We start from the raw sequence: 12,835 nt of genomic DNA on the forward strand, positions 1-12,835 counted from the left end.
TCAGAGTCTTTTCCAATGAGTCAACTCTTCGCATGAGGTGGCCAAAGTACTGGAGTTTCAGCTTTAGCATCATTCCTTCCAAAGAAGTCCCAAGGCTGATCTCCTTCAGAATGGACTGGTTGGATCTCCTTGCAGTCCAAGGGACTCTCAAGAGTCTTCTCCAACACCACAGTTCAAAAGCATCAATTCTTCGGCGCTCAGCCTTCTTCACAGTCCAACTCTCACATCCATACATGACCACAGGAAAAACCATAGCCTTGACTAGATGAACCTTTGTTGGCAAAGTAATGTCTCTGCTTTTCAATATGCTATCTAGGTTGGTCATAACTTTCCTTCCAAGGAGTAAGCGTCTTTTAATTTCATGGCTGCAGTCACCATCTGCAGTAATTTTGGAGCCCCAAAAAATAAAGTCTGACACTGTTTCCACTGTTTCCCCACCTATTTCCCATGAAGTGATGAGACCGGATGCCATGATCTTTGTTTTCTCAATGTTGAGCTTTAAGCCAACTTTTTCAGTCTCCTCTTTCACTTTCATCAAGAGGCTTTTTAGTTCCTCTTCACTTTCTGCCATAAGGGTGGTGTCATCTGCATGTCTGAGGTTATTGATATGTCTCCCGGCGATCTTGATTCCAGCTTGTGTTTCTTCCAGTCCAGCGTTTCTCATGATGTATTCTGCATAGAAGTTAAATAAGCAGGGTGATAATATACAGCCTTGACATACTCCTTTTCCTATTTGGAACCAGTCTGTTGTTCCATGTCCAGTTCACAAACCCTAAATTCCAGTTTTTGTTTTTTGTTTTTTTTCAGTTTTCCTTTCCTTTTACAGTTTCCTAGCTTTCATACTTTCTTCATTCATTCACTAATTTATTTATTAATTAAAAATGCATTTATTTATTTGGTTGTGTCAAGTCTTGGTTGCTGCATGAAGGACCTTTGTTGCGACATGCAAGCTTTACTTCAGTTGTGCTGCACAGGCTCAGTAATTGCAACGTGTGGGCTTAGTTCCCCAGCCAGGGATCGAATCCACATCCCCTGCACTGGCCGGTGAATTCTTAACCACTGAACCATGGGAAGTCCCTTTATTTATTAGCTTAGTCACTCATTCATTTATTTCTTCTTTGAATTTTTTGATGAAAAAAGTTGTCGTGCCTTAACATTCGAGGGGCAATGCTCTTCTACCTCTTTCACTTCCCGCTTCTTGGATTTGTAAAGAGACTGTGCAGAAATCTTTTCTCTGTTCTCTCCTGTTTGTTGTGGAAGCTTGGCCTGGCTTCTGTCCTATCACAAGCCAATGACTGAGCCTAAAAAGGGCCTACACAGACGCAAGAAGCTTCATGAGCAAATTCATTCTTTCTTGGTATTTATGTCATTTCCCTCCAGTTCTGCTGATTTGCGTCAGAACAATACAAGGGTGAAATTGAACTCTAATTTAGGAGGGAAGAGTGGGAAGAAATCAGGACATTTCCATGAGGTATTCTAGTGAGTTCTGCCAGCACTTACTGGAAAACTCTGCTTTTAGAAATTTAGGCTCATAGGTAGTGATTTATAAGGTCGAATAGTATCTTGAGATATTAATTGGTACCCCCTCACCATAGCTCCTTTTGTTTTGTGACTTGTTCATACCTGGGAAACTGTGACGTTCTATATATATGCCTCAGGGAGTAAATTACACGCAGAAAGCAGAGAACATAAATAGTTTGAAATATGGCTTCAAAAACACCCTGATTTCAAAACATGAGACAAATGACAGAGAAGAATATAATGACTGGCACCCAGAGCAGAGGAATTTTTCCTGACTAGGAGAAAGAAGAAAATTAAAATCAGAGGATAAGCTAGACAGAGTTGAGTCACCCTATGAACTTTCTGCCTGGTGTTGAATCCAGGGTTGGACAAAATATATAGGAAACACACAAAATGTCACACTAGATTCAGGATGACCTGTGAAAAATCTATTTGTATCCTTGTTAGTAAATGAAGTCAGAGGGCTGCTAAAACTTGTAGAAGTTGGCATCAACATTTACAGAAGTGTTTCATAGAAGCACTCGAGTAAACAGTTTTACAGAATGTCTAGGCATACAAACCTGAGGAAACTTCATAGAATTTTCCCATGCTCTTTTGGTTCAGGGAACAACCAAGTGTTTTCAGTATGCCTGAGCGAGTTTTAACGTAACTGACATATTATAGAATCAGATCCAGAGAGGCCTTGGGATGGAGTGAGGAAGATGCTACTGATGTGTAGACCCATGACCAAAGGAGCCAGTGGATATCTGGTGAGGACAGAGGATCAGATTTCCGTCCCCATTTCCATTGCCTCAGTGCAGAATCAGTGCTTCTCCTTCCAACTTGGGTGCAACTCCAAGGAAAAGATGGAACTGACTTGAATGAGATGACCCAGAATTGACAAGATTAAGTTGCTACCACAGAGTGCAAAGTGAACATAAAAAAAGGATTTTACATTTCTTGTATCCTGAGTTTGTGGGTTTAATGTCAAAGTTATCTCATATGTTGAGAAAAATGCCATTTAAAGCTGTGGCACTGGAACTCCTCACTAAAGGTGATTGAATGAGTATATGAGCTTATCCCTTGATTCCCTTAGAGGGAAAAGGAAAATATATTTGTTGTAGCTTTAGAGTCTGAACACATGGTCTCAACACTCAACTGTTATAGTTCCTTGCTTGCGGACTTTAGAGTTTGGTGAGTTGTTCAGAACTCATAGGATGAAAAACTGCCCTGTGTGTCAGTACCTGTGCTATCTTGGTATGTCGGCAATGAAGGGCCACTTTAATTCAGTTTTTAGGAAGCATCATCTAATCTGGAAAATGAGTAAGATTTGTTTAGGTAAGAACAGAGGTGTTGGGAGTGAGATGGTATCCATAGTAGAAAGCAGAGCTTTTACAGAGAGTTGGGAAGTAGGAAGCTGTAGATGTCATTCAGTCAGACTGGACTTTAGATGGCAAGGCAATAGGAGATGGCCAAGAGGTAGTGTTAGGAAAGCAAGCACGAGCAGAGGGAGAAAGCTCGTGTTCCATACTGAGGAGATCAGCTTTACTTGAAGGCAGTGAGGAGGCACTTTAGCATTTTAATCAGAGGAATTCATCAGGCTATTCAGTGGATAGTGGAGAAGAGGGAATCTGGCCTGGATATTAGGGAGACCACGTAGGGGAGGTTGGAGTGATCTGGGAAAGCCTTGTGATTGCCTGAATTAGGAAACTAACAGTAGGAATGAAGAGCAATTGACAGATCTGTAAGATATTCAGATCTCTTGATATAATAAAATATCCTGATTAAATTAATAAACAAGATCTCTTCTGTGTCATTTCTTGGTTCTATAAGCCTCTTCCTCTTGATGTTGCACTTGGGGATTTTACTTGCTTCATGGGGTTCTTTGGGTTTGTATTCTCAAACTGTTCCTACTGCCTCTGGTCTCAAGACTATGTGATGCAGTAGCAGAAGGTCTGTGTTGTTCTGAAACCCAAGATTACATAGATATTCAACTTAAACCTTGATCTCCTAACCTGAGTATTGGTTCTATCATACTGAAAGAAATAAACATATATAAAATATGAAATATATATATATATATATTTGTGAACACCTAGAGACTCTTCCAGAGAAAGCAATGGCACCCCACTCCAGTACTCTTGCCTGGAAAATCCCATGGACAGAGGAGCCCTGTAGGCTGCAGACCATGGGTTCGCTAGGAGTCGGACATGACTGAGCGACTTCACTTTCACTTTTCACTTTCATGCATTGGAGAAGGAAATGGCAACCCACTCCAGTGTTCTTGCCTGGAGAATCCCAGGGACGGGGAGCCTGATGGGCTGCTGTCTATGGGGTCGCACAGAGTTGGACATGACTGAAGTTGACTTAGCAGCAGCAGCATATCCTTCCTTGTAAAAAGTTAAATACTAAAAATACTTCTCATAGTTAAAAGATCCAGCAGTTTACATGTGTGCCGTTTAGGTTCAGTTCACTGAGATTTTATTATTTCAATACATATTTTGAAATGCTTGCAATTGTTTCACAACTCTGATGTGTAGGGTTGCTTTTTTAAAATTCTTTATTTTGTTTTATTATTTTTTAACTCTCTGGTTTGCAGTTTTAGGCTAATAATTTGCTGTACTGTCCTAGACTCACCAACCAGGTGATTAAATGAGAGTTAAAAGCAGGTGATTAGTAAGAGTTAAAAGTAGTATGTTTGTTCATGTGATTACACAATAAAAATAACATTATGATGCTTTGTTAAAATATCTAAGGATAAACATAAAAGAGGCTACACTTAAACAGAGTAAATTGAGCCCAAGATTTAGAGAAGTGCTGCAACTGATAACTTATTCAAGGTCAACTTTTAAAGCTGTCACTTGGCCTTTTCTTCTCAGACTTAAGCAGAAACAGCATATACTAATGTATTTCCTGCCAGTGAAAGTAGAGGGGGAGGAGATACTTAGTTCACATATGAAACATGTTTATGTGTCTCTTCGGCTTCTAAACTTGTAATAATTCAATTATTATACATTTATATTTTCAACTTGTTTCCCCATTGCATACTTAATATTTAATGGAAAGTATAACTGCAGAACTGTTTTGCTCTGATGGTGATTTTTCATTTAAATCCTTTTAAACATGTCCTACCTGAAAACTTCTGTGCAAGGTTCTAGTTTCAGTAGACCATTTCTCGGCTAGTTGTAGCTAATCTAAAAGCAAAAGCAAAAACAAAACCGGGAGACATTTAAGCTAGAATATCAGAGGAGGTTGATGTTATTAAGCTTGTACTGTAGATCTAGTGTGATTCACTCTAGAAACATTCATGTGGGCAACTCAAAAGTAGTGACATTGAATTAAGGAAGCAAAAGCTAGGCTGAGAGAGAGAAAAAGAAGTTTGAGGGCAGCGGATTCTTGCCCATGTTTCTTGGCCATTATTCCATATGTTCGTACATTGTTGACTCTTCCAAACTCACCTCAGAGCCATTTCCATGAAGAAACTATCAGAGAAAAACATCCTCAGAGCACATCTCTTCCCATATGATCACTAAATCAATATATACACTTAATGAGGATGCCATAAGAGGTTGTCTTTCTGATTTGAAGTCTCAAAATCGCTTTGCTGTGGAGGTCCCAATGAAAGCAGACTTGGGTGGGTAGAGGAGGCTCATGTAGACCAACGTAAAGGAGTTCAGAGAAGTTCACTGAGGCTGAAGAACTTGGCTCAGGGATTCCTCCCCCCTAAGGAGACAATGGAGGGCAGAGTTCTATAAAAAGAAAGAAGAGTAAAGAGGCTTTTTGGAGGTTTTCCCAAGGAAGAACTGCGGCAAGTTTATGTCATTTCTTTGCGATTTCAGCACCACCACCAAAGAGAAGTGATTCACCATGAGATAATAACATTTCTGGCATCCACACTTCCACGAAATACCTGAGGCACAGGAGTTCTTGGGAGAAAGAATTTACCAGAGAAGTGGTTAAACAGCAATGAGGTAAATGGGGCAAAGGCTAAGAAGGGCTTAAGGAATACCAGGGATCTCTGTCTCTCTTCTCTGCTTGATGAACTCCCATTTATCCATCAGGTCTCTGTGTCCTTTAAGAGGTCATTCCTGCCCCTCAGCATAATGATGGATGCTTGGTGCAGGTGCTCCTAGGGCATCCTGGGCTTACATCTGTTTAGCACCTTTCCCTTTGTGTGTAACTTTGTCTCCACCAATAAACTGAGTGCTTCTTGATGACATGGGATATACTTTTATTTACCATTTATCTCCAGGAAAGATCACAGTGCCTAGTGCATAGTAGAGGCTTAATAAGTACTTGTTAACTGAACAAACCACTCAAGCAAAATGAGATCATTCTACCCATGACGGCACACAAACTTAATATCACATGTCTGCATTGGTTGATAGTGGCTCCCCAAAAGGAGGGAATGAGAAGGACCTTGAAGGTGCAACAGAGCTCATTGGTAAATAGAATCTGCATCAAGTAGTGATGTCTGAGGTGTTGCGCCTGCTCAAAAGCTTATCTTTGATTTTGTTTACTATGAACAAAGTAATGTCTTGAAGAAATGCTAGCCTTAGATTCCATGACATAATTGGTTACAGTGAGGATAAAACCTAAAGTGGACATGATATTCAGAAAACTGAAAATCAAATTTAAAAAGGCAGTAATGACAGTGACGGCAAATAAAACTAAAACTCAAAGGGGACGGGAAGACTTCTAGTTGTCCTGGTGGCAGCCCATGATTGTGCTCTCGACTTTCAACTAAAGATGTATGAAGTCACACACACTTATGCACATGCATGCCCACATGTGGACTCACACCAAAATGTATAGCAATGTTGAAAACTACAAAGCAGACCACAGGCCCAACTCATAGTATTTGAGGGGTAACAGCTTTGATGGATTTGACACAGAAAACAAGTCAGAAAAAAAAAAAATGGACCTGAGGGACAGCATGAGGTGGCTTTGGCTCAAGTCCAGTCTTTCCTGAGGGAAGCTCAGGCAGCTGACTCCTGAACTGCCAAGAGCCCTGCTCTGTTCTCCCCAAATAACCTGACCACATGAGCTGTTCTCTTTTAATGCCTATTTGGAGACTTTACATTGAGTAAATATGGTAGAGGGAAAAGGATGTAAAGAAGAGATGTCTGTGAACTCATTCCAGGAACCTGTAAATATATTACCTATGGTAAAGAGGACATTGCAGATGTGATTAAATTAAGCATCTTAAGATGGAAAGATTTTCCTGAATTATCCATTGAGCCCAGTGTAACCACAGGGTCTTCATATGTGAAAGAGGGAGGCTGGAGAATCAGAACCAGGGAAAGAGATGTGACCAGGGGTCAGAGGTTACAGTAATAGAGGGCTGTGAGCCAGTGAATGCAGGCAATACCTAAAAGCTATAAAAGGAAAGGAAATGGATTCTGTCTTAGAGCCTTCAGGAGTGCAGCCCTACTGACTGATTTGAGCCTGGATTTGAGTCTCCTGAGATCCACTGTACACCTCTGACCTCCAGAACTGTACAATAAATCTGTGTTGTTTTAAGCCACTAAGTTTGTGGCAATCTGTTACAGCGGCAGGAGGAAACTAATACTATACCCCATTGATGTTACTATTATTATTATTTTTCACAACCACAAATAATTGGGAAAGGTTTACCTGACTAAGGCAATTACACAAAACTAAATAAGTGCAGATTACAAAGTGCATAGCTTTAATTATACTTTTCTCTGAATGCTGCAAATGTTTATACCAAAGCAAAAACGATGACAAAACTTATAATAAATATTCCAGTCTTCCTGCTTTACTTTTGAAAAAAAAATGTATTTTCAAATGTTTGAAAAATAAATGAAACATGCAAAATACCCTCAATTCCCACATTTAAGCAGAAAATGGCCATTAGTGAGCTTGTGGTTATGCTGTTTGAATATTTTCTCCTTCTCACTAAGAACCTTCTCGTTCCCACGAGAACCCAGAGACACCCAAGTCACGTGGTGTTTTTTCCTGTAATATTTTGTCCTGTACAAACAATAGGATGCCAATTATCCAGCCTTAACATGACAAACAATAAGAAACTATGACAATTTTATTTTTGGTGAAATGATCCTATGAAATTAGAAGTTTGGAAAGAACCACATGCCTAAAAATCATCCTGTTTATCTTCTTTTTTTTTTTCCAGAGGGTTTGTCTCCACACCATCACATGCACCCAAGAAATAGTTTTTTGCTTTAAAAGGCAATGCTATAATCTTATTCAGAAATTCTGTTTTTCCTCCACTCTCCTTACCTTCCTATATTCACATTTTTTTTTTTTTACATAGACCCAGCTCAGCCTGCATGATGCAAGAGTTTAAAAATAGTTGCTTCACTGTATCTTAAGACAGTTTCCTCTTTATCAGTCCTCAAAGAAGAAATAACACTGGCATCTTTCTCCTTCTTCTCTTGTAGATACATATAAAGGGCTACAAAATATATGGTAGTTAGGGCAAACAGCAGGCTTCTCTGATGGCTCAGCAGTAAAAAATCCGCCCGCCAATTCAAGAAATGTGGGTTCGACCATAGGTCAATAAGATCCCCTAGAGAAGGAAATGGCAACCCACTCCAGTGCTCTTGCCTGGGAAATCCCATGGACAGAGGAGCCTGGAGGGCTACAGTCCATGGGGACCCAAGAGTAGAACACAACTTAGTCACTGAACCACCGCCACCAGGGGAGGGCAGGTAGTCGATGGAACTGTATTGTAAGTAGAGGGATTTCATCTATCCTTTAATGTTAGATTTTCCTCATTTATTTTCAGTCAGTCACTGTGACTATTCTGCATAATATTTCTAATATATATACATATGTATATATACAGAGACACAAACATATGTGTGTATGCACATGTATATGTTCTAATAATGCTTCTATTTCCTTGAAAATGATTTGGACTTCAAATCTGTGGCCTGGGAAGTTATCAGTGAAAACTAAGATGATAGCAAAAGGGTTCTCCTGAACCTTTTTGGAGTCAATTTGAATAAGCTTCCATTAATTGGAGCACCAAAGTGTGTTACAAATAAAATGAGCTAGATATATCATATGTTTCAAATCCATGAATTCATGATGCTACTTCAAATATAAATGGCTACTGTTGAAAGATGCTGGTAAACCAAGTTATTATTTTGAAAACTTGTAAATAAAGAAAAAAAGTTGTTTATCTTATCTTTTCTATGTGAACTGTGCCTCAGGGTAGCCAATTAGTGGTGAGTTGATTCTCTCTCTATTGACTTATTTCTGTTAGAATGTACAGTTCTTTTTCTAAGAAAACATTTTCCAGTTCTCAAATTTTCCAGTTTGATGCATATTTTTGTGAATGTAATATTAATCACAGTTATTTTTTTTAAACTGTTTCTGGTAATTCTAATATCTAAAACACCTGTGAGTATTTTTAGTTTTGGTCATGTTTCTTGGCATATTGTCCAACATTGTGTTTGAAAAGTTGCTGCTCTTCCTTTTGAAAGGAGACACCCTATTAATCTGACTAATTATCAACTGATCACCCTGTATTACTCACTCAGTTTACTTCTGTTTTTCCCCGGCTAGGGTGCGACCCTCTGGGGTTCAGATCAAGAATCTCAAGTCTGGGAAGACCCAGAACTCCATTTTTTGGGTCTCCCTAGCCTTGTAAGAATGCTGAAAGTACTACTTGGCTTTCCCCCTGCATTCACTTGGATTCTTGGATTCTTGCCCTGCATGTGTAAAGATGTGGCACCTGACTCAAGGGGAAAACCAGCAAAGAGTGTTGAACTGACTGCTTTTCTTGTTTTCTCTTTGCCCAAGAATCTCAGCTTCTCAAGTCCTGGTTGTTTTAGCAGGTTTAAATTCCAACTTTTTTTTCCCAGTCCAAGGAGATTCCAATCTCTGTTTCCTTTTCTACCCCTTAGTAAGGGTCACTACCTACTTTTACATAAGTTCTCAGACTCTCACTTTTGAAGTAGAAGAACTGGCATATGCTGTCAAAGAAGTAGCAGCATGAAGAATGTTAAGCTTCCCTCAGTGAGCTTCCTTCCTAGGGGTCCTGACCCTTCAAGTCCTGCCTGCCCCCAAAACTCCCGAACAACTTCAAGCATCAGAGGTGTATCTCATCCGTCTTTTCTAGTTCTTGGTAAGCTGAACTGTTTTGTTACAAGCTCCTCTGTTATAGCTGCAAGCAGAGGTTCTCACTGGATACTGGCTGGTACTAAGGAATTATTCTTGATTATTTTAAGTCTATAATGGTATTATGATTATGTATGTTTTGAAAAGCATCCCTATCTTTTAAAGATAAAATATTGAAATGTTTGAAATACATAATAATGTTTTCTTCAAAACCACGATGAGGAGAATGAGTAGGTAAAGGATGTAGATTTGCTTTGAATTCATAACAGATGTAGATTTGCCTGAATTCATTGTTTAAGCTGAGTAATGGGCATATGGGAATAGGTCACATTATTGTTTCTACCTTTTGAATATGCTTAAAAATTCCTATAATTTTGTATATACTGAAAATTTCCTATAATTACAAAACATAATGAATAAATAACATGTGATCTTTGTACTTTTGGTTTCCTTTCAACAGACATGAACTTATCCTTTGGGAAATAGACTAACTTCTGTTTTAAAAAAAAAGCAGTCCCATATTGAAAATAAAGAAATAGACTTTTTTAATACAGAGGCAAACCACTGACTGCCTCTGTATTAAATAGGCTGACTCCATTACCTTAGCTGAACTCAAAGGGAATTTATGACCAAAAGAATAATATGTTGACGACATGGAGAGCAGTGTGCAGTGGACCTTAGGAGAGTGTGCACGCGTGCATGCACACACATACACACACACACACCCCTGCATCCAGTAGGCAGTCCAGGCAGAGCAGAAACAGCACAGGGCTGAGCTCCAGCTCTAGTTTACTGATGGCTCTTATAGGTCACAGGGCTTCCCTGGTAGCTAAGTTGGTAAAGAATCCACCTGCAATGCAGGAGACCCTGGTTCAATTCCTGAGTTGGGAAGATGCCCTGGAGAAGGGATAGGCTACTCATTCCAGTATTCTTGGGCTTCCACTGTGATTCAACTGGTAAAAGAATCCGCCTGCAATGCAGGAGACCTGGGTTCGACCCCTGGATTGGGAAGATTCCCAGGAGAAGGGAAAAGCTACCCACTCCAGTGTTCTGGCCTGGAGAATTCCATGGACTGTGCAGTCCATGGGATCACAGAGTCAGAAACGACTGAGCGACTTTCACTCACTTTCTCATAGGTCACACAGTGGATCAGGAAAGAAGATAGCAAGGGGTGTGGGTCCTGCCCTAGATCATTTTACAATTTAGTCACAATTAAAGATTATAATTAGTTTATGAATTTACACTTAGAAAAATTATGATGTTGGTTTCATTTCTTATCAATGAAGGGCTTCCCTGATGACTAAGATGGTAAAGAATTTGCTTGCAATGCAGGAGACCTGGGTTCAATCCCTGGGTTGGAAAGATCCCCTGGAGAAGGAAATTGCAACCCACTCCAGTATTCTTGCCTGGAGAATCCCATGGACAGAAGAGCCTGGTGGAGTGCAGTCCATGGGGTCGCAAAGAGTTGGGACTCAACTGAGCAACTAACTCTTTCACTTCACTATGGCATTGCTTTCATTTCTTATCAATAAACTGTCTTACTTTTCTGAACTTTCCTGTGGGATTTTAAATATTAAAAACTATACCAAAAAGGAGATACTCAGTGCAAATCTTGGTGGATTCTCCTTCTCCAAGTCTTCACTGTGTAGTATCCAAATATTAATAAAACTAGATCAAAACCAATGTCAAGGAACTCTCGTGAAATCAGGATGAGCTGTTAAGATGTGTCTTTTGTCACTGCTTGCTTCCTTCAGTTTCTGCTCATCCACCTAGCAGCAGTGGCTGGCATGAAGCCACCTGAGGGCTGTGCTGGGGCAATTGTCCTGGTTTACTGTATTTTAGGATGGATGTACCTGTCATTCTCCCATCTCACAGGGAAACTCAGGATTTTGGCAGAAATGTTTTGAAGTTGTATGGATTCTTTTCACCAGATAGAAATTACTAAAGTGTGGAAAGTTGTTGAGGTTACCTACAAGTTTCTGTTTTTTTTTTAATTGCCTCTTTTTTTGTTTTCTATTCTATTTAGTTTTATTATTTTTGTATACATGTGTGTGTGCTAAGTTGCTTCAGTTTGTCCAACTCGTTGTGACCCTATGGATTGTAGCCCACCAGGGTCCTCTGTCCATGGGATTCTCCAGCTATGAATAATGAAGTGGGTTGCCACGTTGTCCTCCAGGGGATCTTCCTGACTCAGTCTCTTACGATCGCCTGAACTGGCAGGCGAAGTCTTTACCACTAACGCTACCTGGGAAGCCCCCATTTTGTGTAAGGTTGGTACTAAAAATATCATGTAGTATGCAACAGATTGTAGAGTAAGTGCAAAGCCAGCTATTTTTGTAGTCACATTTCAAATGGGGATTATCATAATTCAAAACTGAGATGAGTGTAGTGGGTTTAGCTAGTATTTTAAAGCTTCAAAATGAAAAGTTGCAGGAGCTAATTGAAAATATATTATGAGTTGTTGACTTTCTCAAGGCAGCTCTACTTCCAGTAAGTGGTAACTAATAACTAGCAAAATGTGAGTTTCTAACTTCCCATATATATATATATATATATATATATATATATATATATAATACATAGTAGTTTGAATAATTTTTACATTCTATGACAAAGTTACACAAAAGAGCAGTGTGGAAAAAAGCCCACTGACTGTTAAAATAGAATATACAACTAGTAATTCTTATGACTTAGAAGATGATGCTTTTGGTATATCTTTGGAAATAACTGAAGGTATCCAGAAGACAACAATCTTTGGTACTTAGATGTCAGAGGCTCTGATTTTACTGTAAAAGCTTCCACTACAAGTGGTGTAATCTTAATCAAGTGGGTGCATTCTCTGTACCTCCATTTTCTTACCTGCAAAGTAAGTTAGATGAAATCTCCTCTAAAGTTTTATTTTAGCTTCAAATTCTATGATGTTACAATGTGTCATCAGTTATTCTAATGAAATAACTGTATGTTTCCTATAACTAGAAAACAGTCTTACAGAATGATATAGATTTTTGCAGAAGAATTAAGGTAAATAAAATTATGAAGCAAAAGATATTAAGAAGAGGTTTTTGAAAAAGATCCTCAAACCCAGATAATCACAATGGTGTGATCACTCACCTAGAGCCAGACATCCTGGAATGCAAAGTCAAGTGGGCCTTAGGAAGCATCACTGCAAACAAAGCTAGTGGCGGTGATGGGATTCCAGTTGAGCTATTTCAGATCCTAAAAG

Source organism: Bison bison, unplaced genomic scaffold (genome assembly GCF_000754665.1).
Source record: "Bison bison bison isolate TAMUID 2011002044 unplaced genomic scaffold, Bison_UMD1.0 scf7180017864331, whole genome shotgun sequence".
NCBI lineage: Eukaryota > Metazoa > Chordata > Mammalia > Artiodactyla > Bovidae > Bison > Bison bison.